A 17,482-nucleotide genomic window follows, 5' to 3' on the forward strand; every position below is an offset into this window, starting at 1 on the left:
GAAAACATCAAATTTGGATCATCAGGTGAAACGGTCCACTCCATTTCTTTCTGACATGTAGCAACAAACTCTCCCACACCTTGTCACTGCCAGTGTGTACGTTTGGCCAAGGAAATGTGAGGGCGAGTACCACAAACATTAAAAAAATCGAAGTGCTCTGGAGTGAGCGACACAGCCAATAAAGTAGGCGCACATATTTTTTCACTTCTTCTCATAGTCATTGTCAGGCCCCAAAGAAATGTGTGATGTGCAGTGCAAATCAGTAGGTTGCATGAAATCAGAAAGGGGTGAAACTAACACTTTTGCTTCTTCCACTAGTTGTTGTGAAAAAGGAGAGCTGGGAAGTTTCCACTCATAAGCATATGTAAGTGCCGATGAATCAAACTGCACTGCTGTGAAAACTTTGTCAGGCTGTAACATAACCTTAACACCCTCTGGTGTAGAAGTTAAAATAATGCCTAATTTACACATGAGATCACAGCCCATCAGGTTAATGGGACACAACTCTGATAACAAAAATGAGTGTTTGAAGGAGAGCTCATCGGGAGTGACAACACGCAATGGGCATTGTCATTTTCTCCTTCACAACCTGGCCTGAGGCAGACATACAGTAAACGTGGTTTCCACTTAACTTTGGAGGACAATCAAACTCCCCTGACGTCACTACTGATGAACATAAGTTCCCATATTCTGAGAGAAATATCTTTGTTCTAGGACGGAAATAGCATGCAAAACTTTACTACGTGAATCACAGTCAGCAAGCGTTTCTTCACTACACAGAGCAGGAAAAATGTGTGAGTGTGTTTGTGCTATCACCCATTAGTGGAGGCTCCGCTGCCGCGTGACATCCAGAACCTGCCTCCCACCCTCAGTCAGCCTTTTGCCCAATTTCATCACTTTTCAGCTGTGGACAGTCCTTCTTCCAGTGTCCAGTCTGGCCACAGTAAAAACAAATATTCGGATCATAGCTCTGATCCCACACGTCCACGTCTTCGACTTCGGCCTCGTCCTCTGTTTACACCAACTGCGTAATACATGGTCATGGCTGCCAAATGCAGCTCCTTTTCACACTTGTCCCTTTTGGTTGTCTTACGCGTCTCAACTTGGTTATGAGCATGGCGAGCATATCGGCGAACGTCAGCCAAACGAGGACCCTCACACCATCCCACCTAAATGTTCTTTACTTCAGTGGCGACATCTGGCATGAGGCCTTTAATTATTGCATTGCATGCAATACTCTCCCATGGTCCTGATTCATTACCCAAATCCCTTGGTCTCTGATGACCGCTGTGCTTGCTGACTTCCTCAAGGATGCGGTGTACAAAATCATCAGTCCCTTCACCGGGTTTCTGTTTGCAGGTGTAAATGTGGGACATATTGATTTTGGTTGGAAATTGAGTGGTGATGGCTTGACACAGTATTTGGTTGGCTGCTTCATATTGAGCGTTATCATTATGTCCTCGTTCACTGTTGGTAGGTCGCAAATCCAGTTGTAGCATACTGGCCTCTATTTTCTAGAGGTCGGACGGTTTGAACTTTTTTGCCAATATGCGACGCAATTCAACCCCAGTCGGGCAGAATTGTGCGCAGAAATCTCGCAACTCGTCAGCAAAATGGGGTCCAGAAATCTCTGGATCTGGTAAGCATTGTTATGCTTCCATGATGTCAGTCTCAGTCCAGGGTTGATAAACCAGTAATGGTCCAGTGGGAACTGCAACTTTAACCATAGGCATGGTTTGAATCTGGTTTTGTTTTTTCTCATGTTTAGATCTCTGAAGTCCAGATTGTGGGTAAAGGATTTTTGTCACTTGCGTTAAAAGTTCTTGGGCAGGTACGCTGGAGAACCAAACGTCTTCCTTTTCCTCATCATCAGACCTATGTAGCTGATGTTGTGAGAATGATGGAATTTCTTCCCAAGGGAGGATGGAAGAAGTCCCTTCTTCCCGAGAGCCAGAGGCTTGTGGCAGGGCTGGCTGTTGTTGTTGCAGGCGTCGTGGAGGGCAGGAGTCCAGGTCTGGATCCGGCACAGCTAATACTAAATTATTATCATCATTCCGTCATGGCATTTGTTTAACATTTTCCTTTCTTTCTCTTAATACACTTTATTTTTTCCAAAATTCTATACCTTTCTTACTTCTTATTTAAACTTAATTTTCTTTTTTTTTGCTTCATCTCTTTCTCATATTTGCAAAACTTTTCTTCAAATTTTCTTATTTCTAACATACTAAAAGAACCTTCTGGTGGAAAACCTCTGGACCATATGTCTTTTTCATTTCATCATGCTTAGGTCCCCCGGTAGGGTCAAAAGTCTGAGACCTACTGTTTCCAATTCTCAGACTTGGAATGGGGAAATATATTCCTTCACTCAAAGGACGTCTCCAATGAGGACCTTAATCTCTACTCACACTTCTTCGGAGTACTTCACACTTCTTCGGACTGCTTCAAAAGTTTCACTTACCCATGAAATCTCTGTCTCACTAATGACACAACCGGGAAACCCTCTTTTATTCAAATAAAAACTAAAAAGCAGTCCTATCGTCTCAGACTATCATATTTCAAAAATGATCCCAGCGCTGGTATTCAAGAAAAGGACCTGCCAGTCCTCTCTCTCAGAAAAGGCCTTGGAGGTATGAGGCTGGAACAGCTACTTCAGTCCAGGCTGGCCATGCACTGCGATCCGGTCCAGAGACACCAGTCGAGGGATCCTGTTCGTGACGCCAAAATTGTGGTGGAAATTTAGTAACGCACAGAGTCAGTTATTTTCTTCTGAGGAGATAAGAGGCTTTAATAATAATATCTTGAAAGAGAGAACAACACAGTACAGAATACAGAGTTGCTCTGAAGCAAAAACACAGTTATATTGCCCGCTCATCACGTCATCTGTCTTTGGTTGATAGTTGATTGTTCTTCTAACTTTCCTCCCAAACCATCAGTTTAGGTTACCCAAAAGGAGTGTATTGCTCCATCACAAGTATGCTTCTTTCACATACAGGGTAATATGAAGAATTTTATGCCTGAAACCTATTTAGACATGCAAAAATATGAAGGACAAAGCAGTTTTAACTTAGTTTGAGTGAAGGAATTCATTTTATATCAAAATCCGGAATTGTGTAGAACTCGTGAAAAGAAGCTTATTCTTGGATTCCTGAAAAAATTTAGTGTTGTTGTTTCCTATCCTGAAAAGTACTACGTTCGTTTTTGTTTAAAGGTATTTAGACATGGATAAATATGAAGGACAAAGCAGTTTTAACTTGGTTTGAGTGAAGGAATTAATTTTATATCAAAATCCGATATTGTGTAGAACTCGTCAAACGACGCTTATTCTCGGATTCCTGAAAAGGTTTAGTGTTGTTCTTTCCTATCCTGCAAAGTACAACGTTCTTTTTTGTTTAAAGCTATTTGGACATGGATAAATATGAAGGACAAAGCAGTTTTAACTTAGTTTGAGTGAAGGAATTCATTTTATATCAAAATCCGAAATTGTGTAGAACTCGTGAAAATAAGCTTATTCTCGGATTCCTAAAGGTTTAGTGTTGTTGTTTCCTATCCTGCAAAGTACAACGTTCTTTTTTGTTTAAAGCTATTTAGAAATGGATAAATATGAAGGAAAAGCAGTTTTAACTTGGTTTGAGTGAAGGAATTCATTTTATATCAAAATCCGGAATTGTGCATTATGGCAGCAGAATTGTAGTCTGAATACCTTTATGCCAAACAGATTTGCTTTGCCAAGGGAAGTTTTATAATTGTTTATTGTTTATGTTTACAATATATAAACTAGCAGAATAATTAATTCATCCTCCTGGTCCCTCCCACCCCGGAGAGGGCAGCCAGAGACTGGCTGCAATAGGCATCCCCGCTACCTGGGACCCAACACAGGGCAGGAGGGCCTGATGTCCACCAGGCTCGGGGCCTGCAGTCACCATATTCCGGGAGCTACTGTACCCCCAGAAGGAACCCATCCCGCCCCACCCCACTCAACCCAACCCCACCCCGGAGGACCTCTACAAAAACAAACAAACAACAACAAAAATCAAACAAACAAACAAACAAATCACCCGGTTACACCAGTCGCAGCAGCCTGGGCCTGAGACCCACCATCACCCAGGCCCCCCCAGGCCCCCCCCAACAGGGGAAAAGCACACCCCCATACAGACCCCCTCCTCCTCACCGCACGCCCCAACACCCTAAAAAAAATAACCACCTGCGGACACCTTGGAGTTCCCAGAGCAACAAGGCCGGCACCAGGACCTGCACCAACCCACGCATGCTGTGGCATGTCCAGGGCAACCCAGACCCCCCAGGCACAGGCAGGGCCCCGCCCCGGGCACAAGGCAGCGGCAAGCCACCAGGTCCAGGCCCAGCTCCACCACCCACGCCAGAGCGGCCCCGTCACCCGGTACAGAGCCAGCAGCCACCACCCCAAGGCCCCTAAGGGACCCCGCCCCACACCGCAAGACAGCCCCACCCGCAAGCCCCCAAAACTGCCCTCCAAGCCCGACACACAGTCCCCCCAGCAATGACCAACCGCCCAGAGCGACGGGACAGCAACCCACCACCAACACTATGTGATCAAGCTAAGACCAGAGAGAATTAAATTCAGCCAATTGATGTTTTTAGGAGGCAGACATTGTTTCCATGCTAATATAATCTAAAAGAAAATTTCTAAACTGGTTAATACACAGATTGTTCTTCGCTTTCTAGTTCATGAGAATAGTTTTCTTTGCTATACATAACACTGTGAGGATCATGTGTGCTAAGCTAAATTCCACGTTGATGTTGTCTAAGTCACCCAGTATGCACAGTGTGGGGCATGCAGGAATGCTACACTTTAGCCATGTTGATAGGTCCGCACAGACTTCAAGCCAGAACTTCTGGACAGGCGCACAAAACCACAAAGCGTGTGCATAATCATCAGGTGTGTTATCTGTGCAATGTGAGCAGATGTTTGAGTGTGTTAGACCCATCCTGAACATCCTTTGTCCTGTATAGTGTGTTCTATGAAGAATTTTGTATTGTATGAGCTGTAAATTAGGATTTCGAGTCATTGTGAAGGTGTTCAAACATATTTGTGGCCAGAAGCTATGACTAGAACTGATGGATAAATCTGCCTCCCATTTTGAGGACGGTAGAGACATTGTGTCATCTATCTTAGACAATAATTTATATATTTTTGATAGTAGTTTTGGGGTGCAGATGCTTAGAAATTCTGCTTCCCTAATCGGGAGTTGTAAGTCTGGTTGGTGGAGGATATATTTCTTTGTTATTATAGACTTAAGTTGTTGATATTCTAGGAATTTATTGCTGCCTATCTCATGTTGTGATATGAGCTCATCAAATGAAATAAAATGTCCATTTTGGATTATATGTTCCAGATGTTTGATTCCTTTGATCTTCCACAGAGTAAAGTTTAGCATTTTTTTGTTTTGCAGGATGTCAGGATTGTTCCAGATGGGTGTAAGCTTACACGGGACAAGTGAAGACTTTGTTATTTTAAGAAATTCCCACCAGGCTGTCAGAGAGGTGCTGATGTTAATGCTTTTGAAACATTTGTGATTTTTCACGTTTTGACTAATAAGTGGCAGGTCAGAGATTTCCAGATTATCACACAATGCTTGTTCTATACTTATCCATGTTCATGTATTGGGCTAGGTTTAAACCATTTTGATATATACTGTAACCTATTGGCTAAGGAATAGTGCTGAAAATTAGGTAAATCTAATCCACCCTGTCCTTGGTCTTCTGTAGGGTTTTTAAACTAATACGTGGTGGTTTGTTTTTCCACAGAAATTTAGAGATGCATGAATCTAGTGACTTAAACCAAGTAGCAGGTGGTTTTATGGGGATCATTGAGAACAGATAGTTAACTTTTGGTAGTATCATCATTTTAATGGTTGTAACTCTCCCCATAAGTGATATAGGTAAGGACTTCCAACGAGAGAGATCGTCCTTTACTGTCTTTAATAATTGCACATTGAGGCGGCCTGTTGCCACTGCGGGTTCTTTCAGAGAGACTCAGAGACAGAGGACGGTTCAACGTATAGTTTATTTAACCCTTTTTCATGAATGTGGAGTCGTTCGCAGGCCTTCCCTCCCGGTTCGTGCTGCCGACTCCACTTCAATCCTCCTTACAGCTCTGAGTTTTTTAAAGAGGAGAGTGATTAGACAAGTGACTGCCGGTGTACTAATCACTCACCTAGTCCTGCTCCCCAGAGCTCTCTCCACAGCTCTCTCCTGCAGCTGATGCACCACGCCCCCTCCACATACCTCCACCGCCTGACCTTGGCCGGGGAGCGGTCCGGCCTAACCTACTCCCCCCCCCCCCCCCCCCCCCCCCCCACCTCGCCATGCGAGCTGTAAAGGAAGTCGGCCACCGCCATCTGTGCCCCCGGCCTATGGACCACTTTGAATTTAAAAGGCTGTAGTGCCAGATACCAGCGGGTGATCCGTGCATTGACATTTTTCATTCGGTGGAGCCACTGGAGGGGAGCAAGGTCCGAGCAAAGGGTGAATGGGCGCCCCAGCAAGTAATACCGCATAGCGCCGACCACCCACCGGATGGCCAGGCACTCCCTCTCCATCGTGTTGTATCTGGTCTCCCTCTCGGATAGTTTCTGGCTGATGTAAAGCACTGGGCGGTCAACGCCCCGCACCTGCTGGGACAGAACAGCCCCTGACCCCCTTCCCGATGCATCAGTCTGCAGGACAAATGGGAGAGAGGAGTTAGGTGTGTGGAGAAGAGGCTCCCCACAGAGGGTCTGCTTTACCCTCTCAAGTGACACCTGGCACTGCTTCGTCCACCGGACCGGATCAGAGGCACCTTTTCGCGAAGTTGGGAATAAATCGCCGGTAATATCCGGCCAGCCCCAAAAACCGCCTCACCTCTTTCTTGATCTTAGGTTTTGGGCAGGCTGCAATCGCTGCTGTCTTGTCTACCTGTGGACGCACCTGTCCGCCGCCCAAGTGGTACCCCAGATACCGTACCTCCCTCCATCCAACTGCACACTTCTTTGGGTTGGCCGTGAGCCCCGCCTGCCGCAGTGACTCCAGCACTGCCGCCATCTGCTGAACATGCTCCGCCCAGCTGTTGCTATGGATGATGACGTCATCCAGGTAAGCGGCAGCATACGCAGGAACTTACATCATGAAAAGCGAGATCAGAGGTGTTTGGCTGAGAGAAGGCCACAGTTTGCGATGCAATAATTAAAGGCCTCATGCCAGATGTCGCCACTGAAGTAAAGAACATTTACGTGGGATGGTGTGAGGGTCCTCGTTTGGCTGACGTTCGCCGATATGCTCGCCATGCTCATAACCAAGTTGAGACGCGTAAGACAACCAAAAGGGACAAGTGTGAAAAGGAGCTGCATTTGGCAGCCATGACCATGTATTCCGCAGTGTGTGTAAACAGAGGACGAGGCCGAAGTCGAAGACGTGGACGTGTGGGAGAGGAGGTCGAAATGGGCCACGCCAGAGCTATGATCCGAATATTTGTTTTTACTGTGGCCAGACTGGACAGCTGAAAAGTGATGAAATTGGGCAAAAGGCTGACTGAGGGTGGGAGGCAGGTTCTGGACGTCACGCGGCAGCGGAGCCTCCACTAATGGGTGATAGCACAAACACACTCACACATTTTTCCTGCTCTGTGTAGTGAAGAAACGCTTGCCGACTGTGATTCACGTAGTAAAGTTTTGCATGCTATTTCCGTCCTAGAGCAAAGATATTTCTCTCAGAATATAGGAACTTATGTTCATCAGTAGTGACGTCAGGGGAGTTTGATTGTCCTCCAAAGTTAAGTGGAAACCACGTTTACTGTATGTCTGCATCAGCCCAGGTTGTGAAGGAGAAAATGACAATGCCCATTGCGTGTTGTCACTCCCGATGAGCTCTCCTTCAAACACTCATTTTTGTTATCAGAGTTGTGTCCCATTAACCTGATGGGCTGTGATCTCATGTGTAAATTAGGCATTATTTTAACTTCTACACCAGAGGGTGTTAAGGTTATGTTACAGCCTGACAAAGTTTTCACAGCAGTGCAGTTTGATTCATCGGCACTTACATATGCTTATGAGTGGAAACTTCCCAGCTCTCCTTTTTCACAACAACTAGTGGAAGAAGCAAAAGCGTTAGTTTCACCCCTTTCTGATTTCATGCAACCTACTGATTTGCACTGCAAATCACACATTTCTTTGGGGCTATGAGAAGAAGTGAAAAAATATGTGCGCCTACTTTATTGGCTGTGTCGCTCACTCCAGAGCACTTCGATTTTTTAATGTTTGTGGTACTCGCCCTCACATTTCCTTGGCCAAACGTACACACTGGCAGTGACAAGGTGTGGGAGAGTTTGTTGCTACATGTCAGAAAGAAATGGAGTGGACCGTTTCACCTGCTGATCCAAATTTGATGTTTTCTGAACGATTGTCAGCATACAAAAAAACATTTTTGAGTACAATGCATTGTCAAAGAACTGTGGACTTAATTCCTACCACAGAATCACATTTTGAAGCATGTTTTTTATCTGAAACAGATTTGTCTTCGATACTCATGTTGGCTGAAGTGCCCAATGATCTTTGGGCTAAGAGCAAATATGATGTGGGGTTGATAAAAGGCTGTGAACCAGTAATTGTCACCCCTAAATCAGACATTTGTCCATGTAAAAAACAATACCCTTTTAAGCCTGAAGCAATTAAAGGGATTAAACCTGTTTTTCAATCTTTTCAGAAAACAGGCGTTATTGTTCCTTTTGAAAATTCACCTGTGCTTACTCCATTGTTTCCTGTTAAAAAGATTAAAGATGCTGGCCAGCCAGATGAATGGCGTTTTGTACAGGACCTCCAAGCGGTGAATGCTGCAGTTCAGCCACATGCTCCTACTGTGCCCAACCCACACACTATTTTGTCTCAAATTACATCAGATGCACAGTTTTTCTCAGTGGTTGACTTGTCGCCAGTGCACCCTGATAGCCCATTTTGGTTTGCTTTTTAGTTTGAAGGGAGATCTTGGACTTTTACCCGGTTATGCCAGGGGTACTGTGAAAGTCCCACTATTTACAATGCTGCCCTCAAAGCTAGTCTGGATTAACTTCAATCAACCACAGGCTCTGCTCTTTTGCAGTATGTGGATGACATCCTTTTATGTAGTCCATCTAAACAACAGTGTGAAAAAGACAGTGAATCTGTTGAAACATCTTCCTTCTTATGGCCATAAAGCCAGCCTTTCTAAGTTACAGTTTGTACAGGACGAATGTGTACAATGTGCACATGCTGGTTACAAATAAGAAAATATAAACAACAAACAGTTTCTGCCATGGTTCACAGCATGTGTATGATCACCTTCATCGCAGGTCTCAGCAAGGATGTTTCAATCTTCGGTGTCAGAGGTTACTAGCACTTAACACACCGGTGGAGTACAGCTTTTACTGCTGACTCTTATCTTTGTCCTTCCGGGCGTGTTGGTTAGGCTGATGTATGTCAGGGTGGAAGCCATCTACTGGTTCTGGTACCTTCTTACAGTGACTGGCATGAATCCAGGTTGCTCTCTCTGCAACTTTAACAGCTGTATGAGTGACCAGTAGCACCTGGAACGGGCCTTGCCAACGTTTGGACTTCCAATGTTTCCTGCGAAGTTCCTTCACCACCTGTCATCTGGTTGGAGTGGTGTGTTTTCTGTGGCTGGAAGGGCTGCTTTTACTGTCTGTGAAACTTGAGATAGAACAGTGGAAAGGTTTCGACAGTAAGACAACATAGCATCATCACAAACAGTTGTGGAAGGGAGGGGTCTGGTTACAGGTCCCAATCCCAGGTTAGGAGGTCTGCCAAATAAAATTTCAAATGGGCTGAGATTCACTTGAGCTCTGATTCTCATTCTCATGTAGGTAAGCACAATAGGTAATACTTTTGTCCATGGCAGACCTGTTTCTTCACAACATTTGGCTAACTTGGACTTTAATGTACCATTTTCTCTTTCCACAGCACCTCCACTCTGTGGATGATAAGCACAATGTGTGCGCAAGGTTATTCCCAGGAATTTACCAACCTCAGTCAATGCAGTGTTTACAAAATGTGTGCCATTATCACTGCTGATCTTCTCTGGAATGCCCCATCTAGGAATGATTTCTGTTTAGCAGTGCTTTAGTCACTGCATTACTGTTTGCATGTTTTGCAGGGAAAACTTCAACCCATTTACTAAACACGTCCACTATTACTAGTGCATATTTCTTTCTTTCAGCTGGTGTGAGTTCAACAAAATCCATCATCAAATGTTCAAAAGGTTTCTCTGGTGGAGGGTGTGCAACTTGCGATGTGTGTAATGCCTTTCCTACATTATGTGTGGCACAAACCATACATGACTGACAGTATTTTTGCGCATATGAACTGAACCCTTTTGTGAACCACTGAGCAGTGAGTGCATTCAGCATCCCCCCTTTTGACACATGGTCCAACCCATGTGTCAATTTTGAAAAATGAGGAAAAAAATGTTTAGGTAGACAGGGTTTACCATCAGGTCCCATCCAAACACCATCCATATGAGTTGCACCCACAGAGGACCAAATGCGTCCAGAGGACCAAATTTCATCTGCAGAGGCAAAAGTTTGCAAAGCATGGAGATCTGTGAGGGAGTCTTCTGCCTGCAAAGAGAGGGAAGCGAAAACAGGAAAAGATTTAGCTGCTTGCTTAGCTGCAGCATCAGCTCTGGCATTGCCACAAGCAACAGGATCGTCTGAGTTAGTGTGAGCCGCACACTTACAGACCGAGATTGCTGTAGGCAAAAGGATCACATCAAGAAGATCAGAAACCTGCTTGGAGTTCAGAATAGTTTTACCATCTGATTTAAGGAAATGCCTGTGTTTCCACAGCGCACCAAAGTCATGAACAACACCAAAAGCATATCTGGAATCTGTGTAAATAGTGACAGACTTACCAGCTGCCAACTTACAAGCTTCAGTAAGTGCAATAAGCTCAGTAGTTTGAGCAGAGAAATGTTTAGGAAGAGAACCAGACAACAAAGTGTCATGTGAAGAACATACTGCAAACCAAACACAGTTAGTACCTGTGGCTGGATCACGCAAAGCTGATCCATCTACAAAAAGAATCATGTCAGAGTTTGGAAGAGGAGTCTCTAAAAGATCAGGTCGGGGTGTACAAACTTGTTCCAAAACAGCTTCACAGTCATGAGGCTCCCCATCCTCAGGAGTCGGAAGCAAAGTAGCAGGATTCAGAACAGTACAACGTTTAACAGTGACATTTGGCATATCACAGAGGTGTATCTGAGCCAACGAGCAGTTGAAAGATGTGAAGTTTTCTGCTCGAGAAGAATAATGGCAACAGCATGAGGAACCAAAAAAGTCAAATTAGCGTAGCCCACAATATCTTGGGAGGCCAGGACAGCTTTCTCTGCAGCTGCAACAACACGAAGACAACCAGGCAGGCCTGCAGCCACAGAGTCCAGTTTTGCTGAGAAATGAGCCACTGGCCTTTGCCTGCCCCATGTTCCTGCATAAGAACAGATGTCATGCTTCTCATCAACTGCCTGTATGAAAGGTTTATGAGGATCTGGAATGCCAAGTGTTGGTGCTGTTTGAAGAGCCAGCTTAAGCTGACTAAAGGCTGATTCAGCCTCAGGAGTCCATGGAACACGGTCAGCTGACTGGAGGCCTTTACCATGGATAAGAGCACCTAAGAGAGCTTCGAGAAAAGAGTAGTTAGGAATAAAGTTCCTGCAGTAAGATGTTATACCTAAGAATGACATAAGCTGTTTTTTAGTAACCGGTTTAGGAATGATCTGAACTGCAGCAACACGTTTAGGAGAAAGTGAGCGCCCATCCTTAGAAATCACATGACCCAAAAAGGTGACTTCGTCCTGTACAAACTGTAAATTAGAAAGGCTGGCTTTAAGGCTATAAGAATGAAGATGTTTCAACAGATTCACTGTCTTTTTCACACTGTTGTTTAGATGGACTACATAAAAGGATGTCATCCACATACTGCAAAAGAGCAGAGCCTGTGGTTGATTGAAGTTAATCCAGACTAGCTTTGAGGGCAGCATTGTAAATAGTGGGACTTTCACAGTACCCCTGGCATAACCGGGTAAAAGTCCAAGATCTCCCTTCAAACTAAAAAGCAAACCAAAATGGGCTATCAGGGTGCACTGGCGACAAGTCAACCACTGAGAAAAACTGTGCATCTGATGTAATTTGAGACAAAATAGTGTGTGGGTTGGGCACAGTAGGAGCATGTGGCTGAACTTTAGCATTCACCGCTTGGAGGTCCTGTACAAAACGCCATTCATCTGGCTGGCCAGCATCTTTAATCTTTTTAACAGGAATCAATGGAGTAAGCACAGGTGAATTTTCAAAAGGAACAATAACGCCTGTTTTCTGAAAAGATTGAAAAACAGGTTTAATCCCTTTAATTGCTTCAGGCTTAAAAGGGTATTGTTTTTTACATGGACAAAAGTCTGATTTAGGGGTGACAATTACTGGTTCACAGCCTTTTATCAACCCCACATCATATTTGCTCTTAGCCCAAAGATCATTGGGCACTTCAGCCAACATGGGTATCGAAGACAAATCTGTTTCAGATAAAAAACATGCTTCAAAATGTGATTCTGTGGTAGGAATTAAGTCCACAGTTCTTTGACAATGCATTGTACTCAAAAATGTTTTTTTGTATGCTGACAATCGTTCAGAAAACATCAAATTTGGATCAGCAGGTGAAACGGTCCACTCCATTTCTTTCTGACATGTAGCAACAAACTCTCCCACACCTTGTCACTGCCTGTGTGTACGTTTGGCCAAGGAAATGTGAGGGCGAGTACCACAAACATTAAAAAAATCGAAGTGCTCTGGAGTGAGCGACACAGCCAATAAAGTAGGCGCACATATTTTTTCACTTCTTCTCATAGTCATTGTCAGGCCCCAAAGAAATGTGTGATGTGCAGTGCAAATCAGTAGGTTGCATGAAATCAGAAAGGGGTGAAACTAACGCTTTTGCTTCTTCCACTAGTTGTTGTGAAAAAGGAGAGCTGGGAAGTTTCCACTCATAAGCATATGTAAGTGCCGATGAATCAAACTGCACTGCTGTGAAAACTTTGTCAGGCTGTAACATAACCTTAACACCCTCTGGTGTAGAAGTTAAAATAATGCCTAATTTACACATGAGATCACAGCCCATCAGGTTAATGGGACACAACTCTGATAACAAAAATGAGTGTTTGAAGGAGAGCTCATCAGGAGTGACAACACGCAATGGGCATTGTCATTTTCTCCTTCACAACCTGGCCTGATGCAGACATACAGTAAATGTGGTTTCCACTTAACTTTGGAGGACAATCAAACTCCCCTGACGTCACTACTGATGAACATAAGTTCCTATATTCTGAGAGAAATATCTTTGCTCTAGGACGGAAATAGCATGCAAAACTTTACTACGTGAATCACAGTCGGCAAGCGTTTCTTCACTACACAGAGCAGGAAAAATGTGTGAGTGTGTTTGTGCTATCACCCATTAGTGGAGGCTCCGCTGCCGCGTGACGTCCAGAACCTGCCTCCCACCCTCAGTCAGTCTTTTGCCCAATTTCATCACTTTTCAGCTGTGGACAGTCCTTCTTCCAGTGTCCAGTCTGGCCACAGTAAAAACAAATATTCGGATCATAGCTCTGGCGTGGCCCATTTCGACCTCCTCTCCCACACGTCCACGTCTTCGACTTCGGCCTCGTCCTTTGTTTACACCAACTGCGTAATACATGGTCATGGCTGCCAAATGCAGCTCCTTTTCACACTTGTCCCTTTTGGTTGTCTTACGCGTCTCAACTTGGTTCTGAGCATGGCGAGCATATCGGCGAACGTCAGCCAAACGAGGACCCTCACACCATCCCACGTAAATGTTCTTTACTTCAGTGGCAACATCTGGCATGAGGCCTTTAATTATTGCATCGCAAACTGTGGCCTTCTCTCAGCCAAACACCTCTGATCTCGCTTTTCATGATGTAAGGTTGGGCATTCAGACCTTGCTTCACCTGCTTTTCACCAAATATAGTCGGACATTCACACCTTCTTGCAGCCGAACACTTCCACTCCACCTTTTAGTGTTCTATCACACCTTTTTTTTCACCGCATTTTATAGATTATGGTTGGAAATTCTCAACCACTCTCATCCGAAGACCTCTCCTCCCGCTTTTGTTAATATATTTGAACTTTAGTCGGACATTCACACCTTCTTGCAGCCGAACCACCTCCGCTCCCTGTTTTGATCATGTATGGTCTGGCAATACTACCTTTTCTTACCCATTTTTCAGGAATTATGGGTGGACATTCAAACCTTCCTGCAGCTGAACACCTCCTCTCCCGCTTATGATCATGTGCGGTTTGATATTCGAAAATTTTCTTTCATGTTTTCTAGCAATTATTGATGGACATTCAGACCTTCTTGCAGCTGAACACCTCCGCTCCCGCTTTTGTTAATATATTTGAACTTTAGTCAGACATTCACACCTACTTGCAGCCGAACACCACCTCTCTAGCTTTTGATGAGGTATGGTCCGGCATTCTTACCGTTTCTAACACATTTTTCAGCAATTATGGTAGGACATTCACACCTTCTTGCAGCTGAACACCTCCTCTCCCACTTATGATCATGTGCGGATTGATTTTCGAAAATTTTCTTTCATGTTTTCTAGCAATTAATAATGGACATTTAGACCTTCTTGCAGCTGAACACCTCCGCTCCCGCTTTTGATCATACATTGTCAGGCATTCGCACCTTGTCTTACCCGCTTTTTACAAACTTTAGTCGAACATTCACACCTTTTTGCAGCCGAACACAGTTTTTTGCAGCCGAATTTGGGCATTCGAACCTTTTCATACCCACTTTTTACCAACTATGGTCGGACATTCACACCGTCTTACAACGGAACACCTCCACTCCCTCTTTTGATGGTGTATGTTCGGGCATTCGAACCTTTTTTTACCCGCTTTTTACAAACTATGCTCGGACATTCAAACCTTCTTGTAGCCGAACACATCCACTCGTGCTTTTGATGATGTATGGTATGGCATTCGAACCTACTTGTTGCCCGCTTTTCATTAATTATGGGTGGACATTCACACCTTGTCGCAGCCAAACACCTCCGCTCCCTGGTTTGATCATGTGTGGTTGGACATTCGCACCTTTTCTCACCCGCTTTTTGCAAACTATGGTCGGCCATTCACAGCTTCCTCTCCACCATACTTGTATGGTGGGATATTCACACCCACTTGCATCCGAAGACCTCCGCCCCCACTTTTGTTGATATTTAGTCGGTCATTCGCACCTTACCCGCTTTTGGCAAACTATGGCCTTCTTGCAGCCAAAAACCTCTGATCTCGCTTTTGATGATGTAAGGTTGGGCATTCAGACCTTGCTTCACCTGCTTTTCACCAAATATAGTCGGACATTCACACCTTCTTGCAGCCGAACACTTCCGCTCCACCTTTTAGTTTTCTATGGGGCATTCACACCTTTATTTTCACCGCATTTTATAAAAACACCACAGGAACACCGTATTGAGGCTTTGTTCTGACCGCTCATTCGGTGTCGCGTTTCTTTCAAGCATTTCTCCTGGTTAGCCCGCACTCGGCTCGCTCCCAGAGCCGTGTTAAAGTCTGCTTCGCATTCACTCTCTTTTCTCAGCAGACTAAAAGAAACTTCCATCCTGCACCGCTGTTTGCTTTTTCACAACAGCAGAGGAGAGCGCACCGTTCCCAGCGGCACTGCAATACCGGGTCGATGCTTGGAGTGAACGGAGCAAGCTCCTTTTTCAACTCCTATTGATAAAAATCCATTTAATATGTAGTCCTTGCATAGACATATCACATATTAAACTGATAAGTACAGATGGATTATGTGCAATTATTAAAGAGAGTAGAGGACGATCTCTCTCGTTGGAAGTCCTTACCTATATCACTTATGGGGAGAGTTACAACCATTAAAATGATGATACTACCAAAAGTTAACTATTTGTTCTCAATGATCCCCATAAAACCATCTGCTACTTGGTTTAAGTCACTAGATTCATGCATCTCCAAATTTCTGTGGAAAAACAAACCACCACGTATTAGTTTAAAAACCCTACAGAAGACCAAGGACAGTGGTGGATTAGATTTACCTCATTTTCAGCACTATTCCTTAGCCAATAGGTTACAATATATATCAAAATGGTTTAAACCTTGTTGTTGTCACAGTTCCCAGAGACGTTGTAATCGTTGAGGATTCTATATTCACCCCCTCATTAGAGGCACGTGTTGCAGATTGATGACACTGAATCTTCTTCTCTGTTCATTGCTGGCATCATTCCCAGCATCGTAAGTGTTCGTGGCATTGTTAGCCTCTTCTTCTGGATCTTGATATCGAGCATCCTTTTGTATTTCTGGTTTGTAAGTCCTCTCTCTTCGTTCACCGGAGTCTTCGTCTCTTTGTCCTTGAGTTTGGTGATTTTTTCTTTTTTTGATGCCTTGACACAGTGTGACAGGTGATACCACGTGGGAGATCCTTTAACTTGGACTGCTGTCCCTGTGCTGCGAAATGGCTGTGCTGCTCAAATGGTCTCTCCTTCATCATATACACAGTTATTTATACATCACCTTCCACCATGAAGCGTTGTCCCTTTTTGTTTCTCTCTTTGTTCTTAAAATGCTGTTATGCATGTCTAAACCAATCCATTAAACTAGATCATTTTGGCAGTAAAGCGATCTACAATGTGCTTGGTCGCAAAGCTGCTCATCTGTGGTAAACAGCTCTTCAGAAAGGCATTCTTCAATTGATTTCACTAATTTTATGTAATAATTTTGTGATTTCCTACAAAACTACACTTCTTCTCCCATCTGTCTGAGTATTTAATATTGTCTGGGTCCCGTTAAAACATATATTTTTCCCATCTAATTCCTTGTTTGCTTTAAAACAAGTATTCCCCATTTTCTATCCCTTCAGTAGCCAACCAGTTTGTATGGAGTACACTGGAGCAACTTGACTGATCAGTAAAACACTGCTTTTGTTGTCACCGCAAGGCTTCCCCCGTCGGTTGTTTCACTGAGACACTACTGAGTAACTACAACTCAACACAGTTTATACACATAACATTCATATACATACTAACAAACAAACAAACAATAATTTATCGCAATTTTCTCATCTCTGTTTGAACGTACACCCAGGTAAATATTCCTGTAGTCTTCTCATACCGACTATGGACCCATTCATTGTTTAACTTCACTGTTTTGCAAATCCTAATTGAATATTACACATTGACATTGAAATTTACTGGATAAGCAGGTCTTCATTGCATTCAGCAGCCTATATGTGAGCATCTATGTGTAAGCTGTTCTTCTTTGCATTTATCAGCAGCAAGCAATTCTTCACTGCACATGCATATGTAAATAGTAAAACAATTCCAATGTGTTAGCGAAACCTTCTATATCACAGTGGTTTCTAAGATCTATTTTAAGTTATTTGCC

The 17,482-nt window shown here is 44.0% G+C and overlaps 1 pseudogene; it reads right to left on the reverse strand.

The window, feature by feature from the left end:
* Positions 1-15,717: 15,717 nt before the first annotated feature.
* Positions 15,718-15,894, reverse strand: LOC140276228 (U2 spliceosomal RNA; annotated as a pseudogene).
* Between the last annotated feature and the right edge of the window lie 1,588 nt (positions 15,895-17,482).

This window comes from Leuresthes tenuis, unplaced genomic scaffold (genome assembly GCF_036924035.1).
Source record: "Leuresthes tenuis unplaced genomic scaffold, fLeuTen1.0.hap1 SCAF_18, whole genome shotgun sequence".
NCBI lineage: Eukaryota > Metazoa > Chordata > Actinopteri > Atheriniformes > Atherinopsidae > Leuresthes > Leuresthes tenuis.